Consider the following 21250-nt stretch of genomic DNA (forward strand, 5'->3'; position numbering starts at 1 on the left):
ACTAATTTAGGGTTTTCACATGAAAGCTATAACCCAGTTACAACCTAAGAATAGGGGGAAGGGGGAAAGGGAGGGGAGGGAGAGGGAAGGTGGGTAGAGGGAAGGGGATTAGTGGGATTACACCAGCGGTGCATCTTACAAGGGTATATGTGAAACTTGGTAAACGGTCTGTGAAGCTAGTGAATGATGCCCCATGATCATATCAATGTACATAGCTATGATTTAATTTAAAAAAAATTAGATGTATGTCATAAATGTGAAGCAGTAAATTTAAATTTTTTTTCTTGTGCCTCAGTTCCTAATTAAATACAGTTAATAGTGCTAACATCCACATTGTGACTTTCATTATGGTAAACTAGCATAAAATATATTTTCTTTCATTTGGTTTCAAAGTATTTTACAGGAAAAAATATAATTGAGATAATGTGAGGAGATTATCATTTTCTTGCACTCTCAAAGATTTCTTTAATGTTATTATTATTATTATTATTATTATTATTATTTTGTAGAGACAGAGTCTCACCCTATCACCCTTGGTAGAGTGCCATGGCATCACACGGCTCACAGCTACCTCCAAATCCTGGCCCTAGGTGATTCTCTTGCCTCAGCCTCCCAAGCAGCCAGGACTACAGGTGCCCGCCACAACACCCGGCTATTTTTTTGTTGCAGTTTGGCTGGGGCTGGGTTTGAACCCACTACCCTTGGTATATGGGGTCAGCTCCCTATCCACTGAGCCAAGGGCAATGCCCTAATGTTAACTTTTTTATAAGTAATAAATTTGTGTGTATGTAGAGCCAGTATAATGTATATACCACACTTTGTAACAGGACAGAAAAATGGTTTTGAATTCGATATGGTTCAGAGTACTGTTCTCAAAGTAGGTATAAAATGAGAAAGAATTCTTAAGATGTATAAAAGTTTCAGATTTTTATAATTACTGTTCCTACATTTTGTTCCATGTTCTTATTTTTCAAGTATGAAACAGTGAAAACTTTCTGAGTAATTGAAACCATTCTCTCAGGAATCTGATCCAGGCCTGAGCCTCCTTTCCTTCCCCTTCCTAGCAATCTTTCAGCTCCCAGGCAGGAGTTGAGAATCCCTTGGCTTTGCTTTAATGGCCAGGTTGCAGACCTGGCCTCTGATGCATTTTAACATTACCTTTTGAATTCAAGGATTCTCCCCAGCCCTTCATAATTTCTTGTTTCCAATCAGATATTGGAATGATGGGAAACGGAAGCAGCAAATATGTATTATTTCCTAAAGTGATAATTAAGACAGGAGGGTAATAGAGTGGAATTCAGGGTCAAAATAATTTTTTTTATTAAGTCATATACACATAGATCATGAATACATTTATGCTTTGTGGGGTACAATGTGTTGATTTTTTAATACAATTTGGAGTGCTTACATTAAACTAATTAATATAGAAAAAAAAAGAAAAAATGCTCATCATCCTTAATCATCAGAGAAATGCAATACGAAACCACCCTGAGGTGTCACCTAACCTCAATAGGATTACTCCACACCACAAAGTCTCAAAGCTGCAGATGCAGGCATGGACGTGGAAAGAAGGGAACACTTCTACATTGTTGGTGGGACTGCAAAGTAATACAGCCTCTTTGGAAAGAAGTATGGAGAATCCTCAAAGAACTCAAACTAGACCTTCTATTTGATCCTGCAGTCCCACTATTAAGCATCTACCCAGAAGAAAAGACATCATTTCATCATAAGGACATTAGCACTAGAATGTTTTTTGTAGCTCAATTCACAGTTACCAAGATGTAGAAATAATCTAAATGTCCATCAACCCAGAAATGAATTAACAAGCTTTGTACACACACACACACAATGGAGTACTATTCAGCTATAAAAAAGATGGATACTATGTCTTTTGTATTAACCTGGATGGAATTGAAATACATTCTTCTTGGTAAAGTATCACAAGAATGGAAAACCAAATATCCAATGTACTCAATATGAATATGAAGCCAGTAAACAATCTAATACACTGCCACATAAGGGAAAAACTCAATTCAATTCAAGTTGGGGGAAGGGGGAAGGAGGGAGGAAGAAGAGGGAAAGGGAGGGGATGGGGTGCTCCCACTTAATGGGCACAAGGTAAGGGTGTATGGCACACCTCTTGGGAGCAGGGCACAACTACAAGAGCAACTCTATCTAACAAACGCAAACATCATAACCTCAAACTTTGTTTGTACCCTTATATTAATCTGAAATTTTAAAAAATGTAATTACTTGAGGCAAGTGCCAAGTCAACTGGCCGGCTGGCCTGTTAAGAATGTGATTGCTCATCTAAATGGGGTTAGGCAAAGGAATTCTAGGTCCAGAGTCAGTATAGGCAGAGGTTAAGGAAAAGCTGGAAAGAGGTATGATACAAACCCAATGGGCAACAAGGGCAGTGTTTTTGTTTGGGTGTTTTTGTTTTTTTTTAAATCTGGTGTCATAGCAGAGCCAGGGAGGATTTAAAAAATTGGCCATGGAGCGAAAATATTTTATCTTGCTAGCTGAAATAGCCACAGGCCGTGAAAGATCAAGGAAAATAAAAAGAATATTATTATTGCAACGGCATCACAAACGGAAGTGCCATTTTGGAATCACCACTGAAACAAATAATAAAATGAGCTCAATCAGTTTCTCCACAAGCCTTTGCTATCCCCAGGTCAAGTAGCAGATCGTTTCTTTCCTATAATAAAACTCACTAGAATATGTGCCCTTTCTTTGTATTACATTTCCTCAACACCATAAAATAAACTGTACTATGGAGTGTTTTAATTTCCTATCGTTTTTGGAAAATCATGCTAATAAGACATTTAGTGAAAAGAGTAGTTGCCCAGTAAGTGCCAATAATCTTTTATGAGGGCCGCTGTGAACGCTCTGAACAAATATGTTGACCTTGAAAGTTCCAGTCTTACCGCGAGTGCAAGAACAATGACACAAATATTCATTTAGATGAATGCTTACCATGCTTGGCCTTATCATTTTGAGCTACCCACATTTCAATTTTCCTCGTTATGCTCAGAAACTATGGTGTGTGATGGAGAGCAAGAGACGGATACTGTTGCCATGGTAGCAAAAACATTTTTTCTTCCTCCCTCAAAAATAGTATGTCAGGGACCAGTGAGGGAAAAAAATAATGCTAACTGCACTTACAGGGAAAATTAAATTTAAATACAAGTTCTTACAATTTTATCAAATGCTGTTTATACATATTTTTCCATTTTAATGGGCAGAGATGCCCTACGATCAGCTTACTAGTTTAAGTACAAGTAACTTTTCTCTGCTTTGAGCAGGTTGTTCAACATGCAGAATATAGCATTTAAAATTCGTGAATGAAAGAGTGCAGATTTGCAATTGTATACAATAGTATTCAAAATAAGATTTTTAAAACTGCCTAAACTTAATACAGCTATTTAAAAGATGACAAACAAGCGACTACAACAATAACAACAAAAACAATGATTGTCATCCTTTTGAATTCCTTTGCCTGTCATTCAAATGGGATATTACCCTTTTCAAAATTGGCTGAATAACACAAACTAATGTACCAACCTGTGCTTCTTCTATTCCCCAGTGCATTCCATTTGGATGATATTACTTTTACAACTACTACATTGGCTTCCTGCAAAATAGAATCCCTAAAATTTTCTTGCATTCAACGAGCTGTTGAGGTTTTCTCATAAGAGAACACAACTCTAAAGCCACTGTCTTAATTCTGCACATTACTTTCCCGCCAAATGCAGTGGTGTGCTGATGTCACATAGAAGCAATTCGTTAGAATTACAGTTCCCTCTGCAGCTGCTGTTATGGCTCCTGCCCCTGCATTCTCCGTCTTCAGCATATTTTCTTCTTTTCGTATGAAGATGAATGTCAGTGTCAGGTCTTCAGAGTAGCAAATGATCTTTATACTGCACATTCAGAAACATGTTCTTACCTCTTGTTTCTACTCCATTATAGAAATTCTAATGCAGAATTGTTCATATTTCACACTAATGCCCTTGAGAAAAATCAACCCAAGGCATGTTCTAACGTAATGATCATTTGTAAATTATCATAGGTAAATGTACTTAAGAGATTCATAATTGCACTGTTTATTCTTCCTACTGTGTTCATTTTGCTGATATATTTATTGATTAGAAACAAATCTATTCCCACTCTTTATCCTGAAGGCCATTTATTCTGTAAGACATATCTTCCAAATAAACATCTTCTACTGAACAAAGAATGAAAAAATGGGTTACTATATTACAATATTATGGGACCAATTACATTACTATTTCCTCGGAAAGATAACAAGCACAGTCATAGCTCAGCTTGGCCGTGGCAAAGACTTTCTGTCTGGTCAATGTTTTTCTTCCATGCCAACACCATGTGTGCATTACTGACTTTTCCTTTGTTATTATAATCAAGTGGGTTTAGAAACACAGAGAAACCTGAATAGTCTTTGGAAAATAGACTTACTCAGTCTATCCCAAACCAGGATCCTAGAGGTCTCAAGAAAAAAATAAAGTAATATACAGTATTGGTCCTCTGAAGAATGTTCACAGTAAAAGTGGTCTGTTTATTTTTGCTAGCTGGGAGCTCGAGGCAATGAGGTGAAATCAAGGGTGGTGATTTCCTGTGGCAGGGTGCTTTCCCAGGGCTTCCTTGGAGTGACACAGACTGTGTCTCCAAAGATCACTCTTTCTAAAGCCATTGTCTACTTTCCCCTTTTTTGGTGATGTATAAACTCACTGTTGGTAATTGTTCTTTGGAGTGTGATTTAAAAACTGTGTTTCAGCCAGGACCTAAAAGCAGTGTAGGCTCCAAGCCCATTCCAGCTTTGGCCTCATCTGCGGATGCCAACAATAGACACGCCAAAAAAATGATGCAAATGGTTCGAAAAAATTGGGCTACAATACCCTTCTCCTGCTAGCCTATACCCAGTACTCACATCGATTATTTTAAATGTCTCAGAGTGTCTTAGACAATACATTAGACTGAACTGGGTATCTACTGCTAAAGGTATCTAAAAATAAATGAGAAGACTAATTTCTTCTGGACTTGTAGGAGATGAAAACAAATTATCAAGAATGAGGCCAAGCGGAGCATGATGGCAGACAGGACAGACATGTAGCCCACCTCTCCCAAGTCATCAGGTGAGAGGAAGAGGGGTCTGGACCTTTCCCGCACGTGGTTTATTGGTATGGACGGACAGCTGGAGACACTCAGTGAATTGGCAGATTGCTGTATATGAGGGGTAATCTAAAACCACGGACTCTATTGTAGAGATTTTGCCCTGCTTGGCCATGCTGGCTGGCAGGCCCCTCCCTTATGGAGGACAGCAGCTTGCAATTACTGGCAAAACCCAATTGATGAAAATTTATTCCTGAGCTGAGGGTGGCACCCGAAAGGAGAGCCACTCAAAACACAGGAAGCTGGGCAACCTGATGGAAAATTGAAGGGAAGGGATCCCACCTGGGAAACAGACATTTTGAACTATCCAAAATGGCGGGCTCCTTCCCCCAGAACAACAGGAGTGATTATAGACTGAAGCATTCCTGGTGGGGCCTGTTGGAGGGGGCTGGCAGTTCAGGCTGCGAGGTGAACTGGCGGGTGGCTGGACTCAAAAGTCCCGGTTTAAAAGGGAGACTTTGAACCACAAAACTGAGAATAAGGTCCCGGAGCGCTCCAGCTGCACGGGACCCTTCAGCAGCTGCACAAGCCGCCAGCAGCCATGCAAGCAGGCAGCAGCTAACACCCTCCCCCACAGCCGATTGCAGTCACCAGTTTGCAGGAGACCGTGAGAGCAGAGTAGAAAGATTTGTGAAGCGTGGACTCCTGAATTGAGTTGGGAGGTCGGACAGGAGTGCCGTCTGAAACAGAGCAGCTGAGGTTGCACAATAGTTAGGTGACAAACTTTTACAGAAACTCCAAAATGGCAATCAGCCAGGTAGGGTGGTTACGGTGCTAACAGTATAAACTGTGAATCAGGTATAAGCCTGGGAACCACTCACAGCACCACTTGGTGTCCAGAAAGTATATTGCATTATAAATATATTCCTACAAAAGTTGATCCCTACGTCATACATATAGATGTATATTTCTACATATATATAAGAATAATATTTTTGTGGTTGGTGCCTTTTTTTTTCTTTTCTCTTCTCTTTTTTTTTTGTTTGTTTTTTTGTTCTGTTTTTTTCCTCACCATTTTCTTGGAGGAGCTATTGTTAATATTTATTAATTTTTGATAGATATATTTTTTATTTCTATTTTTTTCTACTTTTAATTTCTCCTTTCTTCTTTTTTAACATTTTTATGAACACCACTTTTTTTCTTTTTTTGTCAATTATTTTATGATTATCACTATTTTTATTGTAGTTGTTTTTTTTTCTTTTTTTTTGGCCAGGGCTGGGTTTGAACCTGCCACCTCTGGCATATGGGATCGGCGCCCTACTCCTTGAGCCACAGGCACCGCCCTATTGTAGTTGTTTTTTGTTGTTGTTGTCATGGGTGTTGTCTGTATGTCTATGTGTCTCCATCTGTTTGTGCATGTATAGGCTCATGTGTCTGGTAGCCTTTATATCTGTTTATTTGCTCATTTGTTCTCAACGAGCTTGGTGTTACAACCTGTAATTCTGAGCTCCCAGCATTCCCCTCCACTCTCACTCTGAGATCTGGAGGCCCGTCCCCCAGGAGTCCAGATTCTTGGGTAATTTCTCAAGGGGTGTGGACAGGATCTGGACTGCAAATGGACAGCGCTGATTCTGCAGCACAGGAGTGAGGAGATGATGGTCAGCTGAGAGGGAATCGTGCCGGAGCGGCAGTGCCCTGAGGTGCAGAGCAGCAGCCGTCTTTAGCAACAACAAGGCCCACCCCTGGATATCCCCAAGCCACTCCCACTGTCTCCCTGGGCAACCAGAGGAGGCTGGGCATCTTCTTAGATGGCAACCACCACGGACCAGATCTTGGACTGAAACACAGGCCCCATGAGTAAAGGGTTTGCCTGAGGCAGTAGCAGCCTGGGTGGAACGCGGGAACTAGAAAACACACACGCAGAGCAGGGAAACTCCCAGAGCAGGGCTGACCCAGAGGACCGCTTTACTGAGACTAAGATGTACCCGGCCCTCGGGGGATCGTCAGCCTATAGATAAAGGAAGACAGGAGACTAGAGGTGACAGCTAACCATGCTGTGAATACAAACCTGCGGGAGTAAAGACAGGGCCTGAGGCACAGGTTCTGGGAACTCAGAAGAATTTAGCAGGAATAGAAACAAACTCCCACAGGGTTGTTCTGTTCTGCCAGTAACATCAATCAAGGGCGGGGCTGGAACTGAGTGACTACTCCCCAGCCTCCATCAAGCGCCCAAAGATGACAGGTCTCACCACTCCCTGCTGGATAGAGGCAGAGGGCAGTGGCCTGACTGAGCAGATACAGACCTCCTTGTGATTTAGGCAGGTGTGAACCTCTGGAGTATCTGCTCACTGGAGACAACTGACTGGGTCACAGCCCTGTGGGGCTAGCAGTGACTGGGTGTGACAGAGCTGCATGGTGGGGAAGGAGGCATCAACCTTCCCAGACTAACCTATCTCCTGGGTGGGTCTTCCAGACTTCACAAAGCACTGGAGCAAGTCATATTTGAGTTGTCACCAGACTCCTATGTTCCAGTAGTCAGAGACTTTTAAACTCTCCCACCTGAGACAGGTGCTGACTGAGACAATTGATTTGGACCTTTTGAACCAATCGCCTGGGGACTATTCAAGTGGTGTCCTGGGTGTGTGGTTGTAGGAAGGTTTGATTTTACTTTTCCATTGTTGCCTATGGGGGGCGGGGTGACTTAATTGCTGGTATTTCTCCACAGCTGATACTTCAACCCAGAGTAACTGTTTCACTAGGGTCAAACAGAGACCAGCTGAAAACAAGACAGAACCACTTAGCTCCACCACATCAAATAGGTCCCCAAAATCTCAGGCTGTAGCACTGCACGGGTCCTCAACAAGGCTCCAGGGGAAAAATCAAATGGTATAAAGTAATCATGGCACACAATCAGTGGAAAAACTCTGGTAACATGAATAACCAGAATAGATCAACCCTCCCCACCCAAGGAAAGATATGGCAAATGTAACTGAAGATCCCATTCATAAACAGCTGGCCGAGATGTCAGAAAATGAATTCAGAATTTGGATTGCAAACAAGATTAACATAATGGAGAAAAATTTGGAAAGAAATCCAAAGAGAAATTCAAAAGTCAGAATTAAAAATTCAAGGAGAAATTCAAAAACTGTCTCAAAAATTTAATGAATTTAAAGACAAAACCACCAAAGATTTTGATGCACTGAAGCAAGAATTTGCAGCCCTCAAAGATCTGAAAAATACAGTAGACTCCCTCAGTAACAGAGTGGAGCAGGCAGAAGAAAGTATTTCTTACGTTGAAGACAAGGCGTTTGAACACTCCCAAACTCTCAAAGAAGAAGAGAAATAGAGAACAAAAAAGAATCATTCTCTCAAAGAGCTCTGGGATAATTCAAAGAAGACTAATATCTGCCTCATTGGAATCCCTAAAAGTGATGAAGTGGCCTCGCAAGGCACAGAGGCACTTCTCCATGAAATTATGAAAGAAAATTTTCCAGATATGTCAAGAGATGCTGAAATCCAGTTAGCAGACAGTTTCAGAACCCCAGCACGACTCAATCTGAATAAGAAATCCCCCAGGCATATCATAATTAACTTCACTAGTGTCAATATGAAGGAGAAAATTCTGAAAGCAGCTAGACGCAAGAAATCTATTACCTACAAAGGGAAGAATATTAGAATGACTGCAGATCTCCTTGCTGAAACCTTTCAAGCCAGAAGAGGGTGGTCATCGACTTTTAATCTCCTAAAGCAAAATAACCTTCAACCCTGAATCCTGTATCCAGCTAAACTGAGTTTCATTTATGATGGAGAAATTAAATACTTTAATGACATTCATATGTTGAAGAAATTTGCCATAACCAAACCAATTCTCCAGGATATTCTCAGACCTATCCTCCATAATGACCACCCAAATCCTCTACCACAAAAATAAACTCACGCAGAAACTTTTAATCAAACTCCAACTTCCACAATGGCGAAAGGATTAAAATTGTCCACAGAACTTTCAAAAAACTCTATAGCCAAAATTTTACCAGACCTATCAATATTCTCCATTAATGTGAACGGCTTAAACTGTCCTCTAAAGTGGCACAGTTTAGCTGACTAGATACAAAAACTCAGGACAGATATTTGCTGCATACAAGAGTTACATCTTACCTTAAAAGATAAATATAGACTCAGGGTGAAAGGATGGTTGTCCATATTTCAGGCAAATGGCAATCAGAAAAAAGCAGGTGTTGCAATTCTATTTGCTAACACAATAGGCTTTAAACCAACAAAAATAAAGAAAGATAAGAATGGTCACTACATACTAAGGGTAATACTCATTATGAGATTTCAATTATGAATATTTATGCACCCAACCAGAATGCGCCTCAATTTATAAGAGAAAATGTAACAGACATGAGCAACTTGATTTCCTCCAGCTCCATAATAGTCGGAGATTTCAACACTCCTTTGGCAATGCTGGACAGTTCCTCCAATAAGAAGCTGAGCAAAGAAATTTTAGATTTAAACCTAACCATCCAACATTTGGATTTAGCAGACATCTACAGAACATTTCATCCCAACAAAACTGAATACACATACTTCTCATCAGCCCACAGAACATACTCCAATACCAATCACATCTAAGGTCACAAGTCTAACCTCAGTAAATTTAAAGGAATAGAAATTATTCCTTGCATCCTCTCAGACCACCATGGAATAAAAGTTGAACTCAGTAACAACAGGAATCTGCATACTCATACAAAAACATGGAAGTTAAATAACTTTATGCTGAATGACAGCTGGGTCAGAGATGAAATTAAGAAGGAAACTGCCAAATTTTTGGAACAAAATGACAATGAAGGCACGAATTATCAGAACCTCTGGGATACCACTAAGGCAGTCCTAAGAGGGAAATTTATAGCACTGCAAGCCTTCCTCAAGAGAACGGAAAGAGAGGAAGTTAACAACTTAATGGGATCTCAAGCAACTGGAAAAGGAAGAACATTCCAACCCCAAACCAAGTAGAAGAAAAGAAATAACCAAAATTAGAGCAGAATTAAATAAAATTGAAAACAAAAGAATTATACAACAGATCAATAAATCAAAAAGTTGGTTTTTTGAAAAGGTCAAAAAAATAGATAAACCTTTGGCTAACATAACCAGGAAAAAAAAGACTAAAATCTCTAATTTCATCAATCAGAAACGACAAAGATGAAATAACAAAAGACTGCTCAGAAATTCAAAATTCCTTACTGAATATTACAAGAAACTTTATTATCAGAAATATGAAAATCTGAAGGAAATTGACCAATAGTTGGAAGCACATCACCTTCTAAGACTTAGCCAGAATCAAGTGGAAATGTTGAACAGGCCCCTTATCACGTTCTGAAATAGCATCAACCATACAAAATCTCCCTAAGAAGAAAAGCCCGGGACTAGATGGCTTCACGTCAGAATTCTACCAAACCTTTAAAGAGGAATTAGTACCTATATTACTCAACCTGTTCCAAAAGGTAGAAAAAGAAGGAAGACTACCCAACACCTTCTATGAAGCAAACGTCACCCTGATCCCCAAACCAGGAAAAGACCCAACAAGAAAAGAAAATTATAGACCAATATCACCAATCAATATAGATGCAAAAATATTCAACAAAATCCTAACAAACAGAATCCAGCAACATATCAAACAAATTATACATCATGACCAAGTCAGTTTTATCCCAGGGTCTCAAGACTGGTTCAACATACGTAAATCCATAAGTATAATTCAGCACATAAACAAATTAAAAAGCAACGACCGTATGATTCTCTCAATTGATGCATAAAAAGCTTTTGCTAATATCCAGCATCCCTTCATGATCAGAACACTTAAGAAAATTGGTATAAAAGGACATTTCTTAAACTGATAGAGGCCATCTACAGCAAACCCACAGCCAATATCGCATTGAATGGAGTTAAACTAAAATCATTTCCACTCAGATCAGGAACTAGACAAGGCTGCCCATTGTCTCCACTGCTCTTTAACATTGTGATGGAAGTTTTAGCCATCGCAATTAGGAAAGAAAAGGCGATCAAGGGTATCCATATAGGGTCAGAAGAGATCAAACTTTCGCTCTTCACAGATAATATCAGTGTATATCTGGAAAACACCAGGGATTCTACTACAAAAGTCTTAGAAGTGATAAAGGAATACAGCAGCATCTTGGGTTACAAAATCAACATTCATAAATTGGTAGCCTTTATATATACCAACAATAGTCAAGATGAAAAAACAGTTAAGGACTCTATTCTTTCACAGTAGTGCCAAAGAAGATAAAATATTTGGGAGTTTATCTAACTAAAGACGTGAAAGATCTCTATAAAGAGAACTATGAAACTATAAGAAAAGAAATAGCTGAAAACGTTAACAAATGGAAAAACATACCATGCTCATGGCTAGGAAGAATCAACATTGTTAAAATGTCCATACTACCCAAAGCAATCCCTATGAAAGCCCCACTGTCATACTTTAAAGATCTTGAAAAAATAATACTTACTTTTATATGGAATCAAAAACTCAAAATAGCCAAACATTACTCAGAAATAAAAACAAAGCAGGAGGAATTACGCTACCAGACCTCAGACTATATTATAAATCAATAGTGATCAAAACAGCATGGTACTGGTACAAAAACAGGGAAGTAGATGTCTGGAACAGAATAGACAACCAAGAGATGATTTCAGCTACTTACCATTATCTGATCTTTGACAAGCCAATTAAAAACATTCAGTGGGGAAAAGATTCCCTATTTAACAAATGGTGCTGGGTGAACTGGCTGGCAACCTGTAGAAGACTGAAACTGGACCCACACCTTTCACCATTAACTAAGACAGACTCTCACTGCATTAAAGATTTAAACTTAAGACATGAGACTATAAAAATACCAGAAGAGAGTGCAGGGAAAACCCTTGAAGAAATTGGTCTGGGCGAGTATTTTGTGAGGAGGAACCCCCAGGAAGCAGCTTTGGAGCAGCTTCAAAAATACACTACTGGGACCTGATCAAACTAAAAAGCTTCTGCACAGCCAAGAACACAGTAAGTAAAGCAAGCAGACAGCCCTCAGAATGGGAGAAGATATTTGCAGGTTATGTCTCCAACAAAGGTTTAATAACCAGAATCCACAGAGAACTCAAAAGTATAAGCAAGAAAAGAACAAGTGATCCCATCGCAGGCTGGGCAAGGGACTTGAAGAGAAACTTCTATGAAGAAGACAGGTGCACGGCCTACAGACATATGAAAAAATGCTCATCATCTTTAATCATCAGAGAAATGCAAATCAAAACTACCTTGAGATACCATCTAACTCCAGTAAGATCAGCCCATATCACAAAATCACAAGACCAGAGATGTTGGTGTTGATGTGGAGAAAAGGGAACACTTCTACACTGCTGGTGGGAATGCAAATTAATACATTCCTTTTGGAAAGATGTTTGGAGAATACTTAGAGATCTAAAAATAGACCTGCCATTCAATCCTATAATTCCTCTATTAGGTATATACCCAGAAGACCAAAAATCACATTATAACAAAGATATTTGCACCAGAATGTTTATTGCAGCCCAATTCACATTTGCTAAGTCATGGAAAAAGCCCAAGTGCCCATTAATCCACAAATGGATTAATAAACTGTTGTATATGTACACCATGGAATATTATGCATCCTTAAAGAAAGATATTTTACCTCTTTCATGTTTACATGGATGGAGCTGGAACATATTCTTCTTAGTAAAGTATCTCAAGAATGGAAGAAAAAGTATCCAATGTACTCAGCCCTACTATGAAACTAATTTTTGGCTTTCATATGAAAGCTATAACCCAGTTGTAACCTAAGAATATGGGGAATGGGGAGAGGGAGGGAAGGAAAGGGGGAGGATGGGCGGAGGGAGGGTGATAGGTGGGAATACATCTTACACCTGCGGTGCATCTTACAAGGGTACATGTGAAACTTACTAAATGTAGAATATAATTATCTTAACACAATAACTAAGAAAATGTCAGGAAGGCTATGTTAACCAGTGTGATGAAAATGTGTCAAACTGTTTATAAAACCTATGTATTCCCCATGATTACATTAATGTACATCGCTATGATTTAATATTAATAAAAAAATTTTTCAGAATGGTATAACAAGTTTACTATTATAATACTTATGTTAAAATATATAAATAAACTCCTTCAATATTAAAAAAAAAGAAAAAAAGTATGAAAAGTGACCAGAAAACAAGTATACAATGTTTCTGAAACCAAATGGGTATATATTATTACAAAGACCAACTTGCCAAACCTCACTATAAACCAAACTATACTTACTTCTATACTAAACTATGAAGTAGTAAACCAATTTAGTTTTGAACACAGCCATTTCCCCATTTGCCCGTAGGGAATAGGGATTCCTATTGTGAACACAGTAGATGAGACTGAAGCAGGAGTCAGGGCTAAGAAAATCCAACTGTCCAACTTGGTGCCTGTTTCAGTAATACCTTCATGTACTTTGTTGTATTTTTGCTTTCAGCGAACCTATGAAGATGGTATGACACAAGCGAATGAGTTGACAGCCATGCAGAGAACAGACAGTAATTCAACAAGTGAAAATGTGGCCACTTATAAACCACCTTTGAGAGTTATTACAAACTCTGACTTTCCATGCAGCTAAGGGGAAACATGGACTGATAAGGCAGCAGGCATTCCATTACTTTAATGAAGGTAGCCAAGGGTTTACAACCAGGGCCAAGTATATCTTTACAACAAATCTCCTGCCGCACAGCCCTCAGATCCTCACAGTCCTTAAATTTCCCCATGCTAGACAATTAGCCATTTCCTATTATATCACACACTCTCACATGCTGTCTTTTGCTCATGCAGATTCTTATACATAGAATATTCTCTTCTCTGGCTTAATCTGATGAACTCTTATTCATCAAAGCTTTGCTCAGATATACTTCCTGCCTGTAGTCTTCCTGTTCATGTTATAATTATTTTTTGTTACCACATCTAGCAGCTTAAAGTGTAGCCTGCTGTTATGTTTTCCTTGCACTCTCAATTCTGTGGGCTCAGGAGCCGTATCTCACTTACCCATACAGCCCTGGATGCACCAAGCAGGATACCTGAACCACTGCAACAAAGATGAACAAAAAGACCTTTTTAACACGTCTGGCAAAGTGAAAGGTAGCTCTGGATAGTTGCCCTGTGAGCTTTCTAGATTGTAAAACAGAAATAGGAACATAGTTGCTTTTTTGTGTATAATTAATACCTATTAAAGTAGAAATAAGCAGTAGAGATGTTTTTCCACCTAACGTAAACTCAAAAAGCAATTTATTATTGAAAAGAATAGTAACATGCTGAATAGATGTTTTGTAAGCATGCAGAAATATTCTCCATTTGGCTGTTTTTATATCTACTCTTGAGTTTTAAAAAATTCAAGACCATGTATAAAATCATAGTCCCTGTAAGGCATGTATTTATAAGGTAAAAATAATATAGTCTGGGTGAAGGGCATTGTAGTAATCTAAATTTTAAAGGGGGGTATTGAACCTGGCCTAGCTTCCTTCCCAGAGGCCCTCACCTGGGCAAGGCCACACAGCTCTAAAAGAGACCCTCTGGATTCACTGGGGATCTGCCTGGCCTTTGTCCTCAGCCCTCATTTCAAACTTGCCTGTTCCATTGTGGTCTACCAGGCATCCATTCTGTTGCCACTTCACTAGCCTTAACCTCTCTTTCATTTGCACTATGTGCTTAGTCTCAATTCCAGTTTCACCTCCCCCGATCCTACCCTCAGATTTGGTCTGTTAAATCTCTCTTGGTTTCTTGCTCTGAAGCTATTATGATTGGACCACACCTTAACCGCCAAGCCCGGCATCCAGAATATTCACGTGACTCCAGTATTCCTGCTTCCCACACCTCCAAAGAGAAAATTCAAAACCTAGAAGAGTGACTGATAAGCATGTTCATTTTTTCTGCTTTCCTGAATTTCAGTTCAATCTGGCTTTGTGCATAGGACAATAGGCTTTTCAAGACTGAAGTCACCAATGAGTATCTGAAATTTAGATTTTATATTTGGTTGATTTTAAAGAATTCAATTTGTTTTTGATAGGAAGCATTCAGAAATAATTTTGCTGTTGCTATAAAAATCAAAGTGATTGATTTGTATCACTGCCCTGATTAAGATTCCATTATTGCCCAAATCACACTGCATCAAGTCAGACTAGAGGTAAATCTGCAGAAAAAGATAAATTTTTCCTTGATTTTTCTAATCCGAAGTGAGTAGCCACGTACTTGATAAAGAGTCTTAGCATCAGAGCCAGAAGCAAGGAGAGCTTGTCTTGATCCAGAAGCCTCTGGTCATTCCTTTAGAATGCTCAGTGTTTTTTAATTAGATGCCCCCAATAGGCATACTAAGATTTTTAAAATATGAAATATATTCCCACTTAACTAAATGCCACAATCCAGTGAGTATTATATTGAGCATTGTGCACTCAAGTGCTAAAACATCTCTCAAAAGGCCTTGGGCCTTGGCATGGCTGTTTGCGGGGCACTCTGACCACAACTGGCCAACAGTCAGATGCTTCACAGGCCACTCCTGGACCATGGCCAAAATAGACTTGTCTTTTTTCATTTTATATGGTAGAATTATATGCACTTGACCATATCACCTATATTGATTCTAACCAAGGTCCTAATCAAATTTGTAATTACTGGTGCATGACTAGATAAATACAGAAACGGAGAGTGATCATTTAGAAATTTGGATGACAATTTGACACTGCTATGACTTCCAAGAATTTCATTTTTTTGGTAATTCATTTTTATCATTTTTTAAAAATGGTAGTCTGCCTAGATTGCAAATTTTTAAAAAGAAAGAAACTATCCATTGAGCATAGACAATTTGAAAAGCACTGATATAAACCATTAGGCCATCTGAACCTGATGTCCTTTGAGAATGCCAATGGGAATGATGGACACTCTCCCCAGGAAATATTGTTTATATGCCATACAGTATAAAATTATACTGTATATTTTATATGTATTTTAAAATTATATGTAATACAGGCATCTTGTGCATTCTCTACAACCCACTTATAGCTCCTCTTGGATTTAAGAGTTCCAAATTCAGAAACTCTCATCCAAGTTGACAAAGTCTGCAACTACCTCGTCAACAGCCTCCTATGTTTAGTTATAAGAAAGGTTCTAGATGAGCATTAAAATCCTAGGACTTATAACATAAGAAGCCAGCCCGCAGATAATTACTGAACTACAGACAGGACCTATTAAGAAAGTACTACTGAGTTCTTACATGATTTTTAGTAGATTCTTTAATCCTAATAGAACAGTTAACTGGTGGATGATAGAAGAATTGAGCCATAACCTAGCAATTCTTTATATGGATTATAAAGTTTTGAAACTCAGACATCCTAGAGAAGTGAAGGGTCTATGTGCTAAGGAATAGTCAACCTGCAAATAGGAAGCAGTAGACAAGGGTCCATCCCATTTCATGGTATATAAAACAGATCATTTGTCTATTTTTTATATATCCGAATTAGGATTTCATGCAACTCAAATAAACATACGTTCTTTGATATGATATCTTTAAAAAAAAAAAAAAGGTGTATAATTAAATCAGGCAGAGGACAGGGGCTGGGGCCACTTTGTCTTCCACCATATACCACACCCATCACGCTGCAGATGGTAGATGTTCCCAGAAAAGGCGAGGATCACATCAGTACACAGAGGGTACACATGACTAGTGGAGGATGGCACCCCCTTGAGATGCTTTGCCATCAGGGCAAAGACATAATCACGTTTGATTAAGACTTCCTTTGTCTGTGGATAAGAACTTCCAGGAGCTCAGGGCAGTCGCTGCTTTTCTCCTAAAGGGGGCACTGCCTTAAGTGGCAGGGCAGCTCCCTATTATCAAGGACAAGAAAACATGATATTTGGCACAGACAATTGCTGCTTCTTCTTTTTCTCCAGTTTTATTGAGGTATAATTGACAAACAAAAATTGTACACATTCTTAAAATCCTCCTCCAGGCAAGTTGAGATATGTGCTATTGAAGCAGTACAGTAAACCAGATTCCAAAAAGGCTGAAAGAAATATTCTCTGAGACAAGCTCTTTGGTGATTTAGCTTCATCTAGATACACACTGTGGATATCTCATGCAGGTGTCCACACTCTGATGCCACCACCTGTTTGGGGGAATGCATTTCTTTGAAACACAGCCATGCTAATTTGCTTATACATCATCTGTGGCTGCTTTCAAGAGTTGAGCACAGTGGTCAGAGACCATGTGGCCCACAAAACCTAAAATACTTACTATATAGCCCATTACATAAAGAGGGTGCCAGTCTTTGTTCTCGTGGATATACATGGACAGGTCTAAAACTGAGTTTGGGAAGCATAGAGTTCAAATTTGTATTTTCAGGAAGTATCTACAGAAGAGATGTATTGTCAGCTTAGGACAGATCTAATATAAGTTGATGACACTTGGGTGGCAAGGTGGTGATGATAACTTCTGCTTCAGCCTAGACATTCAGCGTTTCTCCTTTCACTCTAACAGCGATTCTCAACCCACAGACTTGACACTGTGTGTCAAGACCCACAGAAACTATATTAAAGGGCCACGGCATTAGGAAGGTTGAGAAACACTGCTCTAAAAACTGAATGTAGGTAATGAACTCTCCCAATTAAATGTCTAGTCCACATTTCTCTTTTACACTATGAAATTAAAACCAAATGATCAATGGACCTGAAGATGTAGAATAAAAACTTCCAGAGAAACGATGTCAAAAAGGGAAGAATGTAAACAGTTCTGACAAAAATAACTTGAGGTAATTAATTAGACATGCTGCTAGCATTCTGTGATTTACAAAACACTGGATGAACCTCAGAGAGTCAAGGAAAATACAAATGGAGCCTTAAAATGGTGATATTTTTATAACAGTCCATATTAGTTAGAGTAACATATACACTCAAATATCTAAGCAGCTCAACACACACAAAAAAAATGGTTGATCTCTCATCTGTGAAATAGTCCAACAGAGATGTTATTGGTCAGCAAGCAGCTTTTCACCTGTGAGCACAAGGGCACATGCACGAGAGGGCCCAGGCCTGAAAACAGCCCACATCACTCTTATAATCAGCTGTGAGGGGTCTGGAAAGTGCAGCCAGCTGCAAACCCAGTCTGCATAAAGTAAGCCACATTCTTCCATATCCATTTTCAAAATGTAAAACCTAGTTTGAATTCATTCTTATGACTTAAAAGATGCCAGCAATTTTCCAGGGAATTAAATCAAGAAACATCTCTGGGAAGTATACTACTATCACTATCAATTACTGTTATAGGATAGCAGGGATGAAGTCTTACCCTACTGACTCTGAACATTTCACCTCCAAAGGTTGCTGTCTGTATTCCGACCCCACATCCCAGTTGAACAGCTGAGAATATGCTCTTAGCTGCCCTCTTGCATATATTACACCTGGAATTTATAGTCAGCTGTGGAATTTGTCTCTTTTAGCAAATTTTAGCAACACTGGTAGACGTGCCACTAGTGAATCGAGTGAAAAACTATGATCTCTAACAAAGAAACCCTGGGGTCACTGCACCTATCTCTCTGTGCTGTCCATTCTTACAGGCCTTACCAGCTTAATGGAGATGCTCTTTGCTCTGGCTCTTGTGCTCTTCGTAATTAATAGATGTTTAATGCCTCAACAAGGTCCTAAGCAGATTACACAGTCTTATCTTCTAGTGTCAGGATATCTGTTTACTTCGGCTGAACAAAATGCTTAGATTCGTCTGATGGACCAGGGCCAGGCTAGCTATAGGCCCAATGATGCGTGGGACATGAAAGTGTGTCACTGTGGCACAGCCAGGTTCCTCTTACATGGTGGTGGGCAGACGCTCTCATGCTAAGATGACACATCTTAGCCACATCAGCCAACCTAACAGCACCGAAACAGTAAGCTGACAGTCCTGACCTTCTCTGACCTGGAAGATTCTTTTTCTATGAGGAAAACATTGACCACTGAATGGAGTTTAAAAGGAAACAAGGAAGCATTTGGGAGCTGAGTCTACTCATTTACTTATAACCCTATCTCATAAATCATATGTATCTTTTGCTTATTGACTTTTTTTTTTTTTGAGACAGAGTTTCACTTTGTCACCCTGGGTAGAGTGCTGTGGCATCAGCCCAGCTCTCAGCAACCTCAAACTCCTGGGCTCAAGCAAGCCTGCTGACTCAACCTCCCCAGTAGCTGAGAGCTATAAGTCTTGCCACCACATCTGGCTGATTTTTTTATTCTCAGTAGAGACAGGGTCTCATTCTTGCTCAAACTTGTCTCAAATTGAGCTCAAGCCATCCTCCTACCTTGGTCCCACCACACCCAGCCTCTTACTTACTGTGTTTTGTTTGTTTTTAAAACAGAGTCTCACACGCTCACCTTGGGTAGAATGCCAGGGCATCATATCTCACAGCAACCTCAAACTCTTTGGGCTCAAGTCATCCTCTTGCCTCACCCTCCCAAATAGCTGGTACTTTAGGTGCCCACCACAATGCCCTGCTAGTTTTTTCTATTTCTAGTAGAGATAGGGTCTCACTTTTGCTGGTCTTGAACTGAGAAGCTCAGGTGAACCACACACTTTAGCTCCCAGAGTGCTAGGATTACAGGTGTGAGCCACCACATCTGGCCTCTTATTTACCATTTCAATAAAAAATAGAAGTGGAGATCATTTAAACTGAGCTCACTCTATCATTCTCACCAACCTTTCAACCCAGCCCAGCCCTCCTGGATCTGGCCTACCTCAGGCCCCTAAGATACTTACTTAGATCTAACGTCTCTTACAGGCTCCTGACCACATCTTCACCAATCCACTAGATCTTCCCCTTGGAACATCCCACAACATCACATGCTCAACTTGCCAACTTCTGCCCCATGTACTCCCTATTAGAACTCAGTTTAATGGTGCTGGTGTTTTTCTAGTCACACCAGGGAAGAGTCATATTTTCTCCTCCCTGTCTTTGGTCATCTTGCCCCAAAGCAGGCACCAAGCTGTAGAGTCAATCAGAGAGCTACATTACAAGAAGCTGAACCTTCAGAGTCAATCAGAGTGCTAGATTACAAGAAGCTGAACTAAATCTGGTTAATTGAAGCAGAATTCATTCAGTGAATCTGGGCAACTCACAGAATGCCCAGGAAACCAAAGAATGAGACAGAGAACCAAGAATAGTGCTCAAAGCTGTGCCACAGCAACCATCCTAACAGGATGCAAGAGCCGCCACCGCAGGGCAAGTCACAACAGCTCACGACAGACCTGAGAGTGCCAGGCTCTGAGGCTGCTGCGAGAATCCTTGCCTCTCAGATCACTCTGCTACTGCTCCTGCTGACACTACCACCCTTATGAGAATGGACCCCACACCACCCTCATCTCCTCATGCCACTGTCAGTTCAATGTCTTAGGCAAATGGATCTGACTGATGGAACTCAGTTTCCACGACTGAGCCACAGAGGAACTGTAAACACAAGAAAGAGTTTCAGATGCTGTGCCCAGGGCAGGTACTAGGCATTCAGATCCATTCTCACCCACTTCGGTATTCCAAAACCTACTTGCTTAAAACCCACTTGCTTAAAACCCTGGTAGCAGGTCCGTTTGGGCCAGTAAGACAGAAGCAGTGCTGACTCTTCTGCTTTCTCTCCTCCTTTATGTCTGAATATGGGATTGGTTGTTTTCAGGGCATTCATCACATGGATGTTGGTGTCACGTTCACATAACACCAAATCTGATGACTGGGAGGGAGAATTACGAAATCAGTTCATTGACAACTAAGAAGCTGCTGACCTTGAAAATGCACTGGTGTGGAATTTAGTCACATTAGTCACTTACTAGATACAGAATGCAGAACAGGTATCACCCAAGGTAACAGTGTTCAAAGATACAAGGGGAAATTCTCCATAGAGTTGGCATCTGCTGACTCCTTCTTGCTATTTTCAGCCATGTCCTAAAAAAGAGGGATAAACCAGAGTGGAGCTCCAGTCTGCAAACAGAAGTGAAAGAAAACATCACTTGTTAAAGGAGGTGCCTTCTGCTTGAAGCCTGTACTG

The sequence above is a fragment of the Nycticebus coucang genome, chromosome 5, assembly GCF_027406575.1.
Source record: "Nycticebus coucang isolate mNycCou1 chromosome 5, mNycCou1.pri, whole genome shotgun sequence".
NCBI classification, from domain to species: domain Eukaryota; kingdom Metazoa; phylum Chordata; class Mammalia; order Primates; family Lorisidae; genus Nycticebus; species Nycticebus coucang.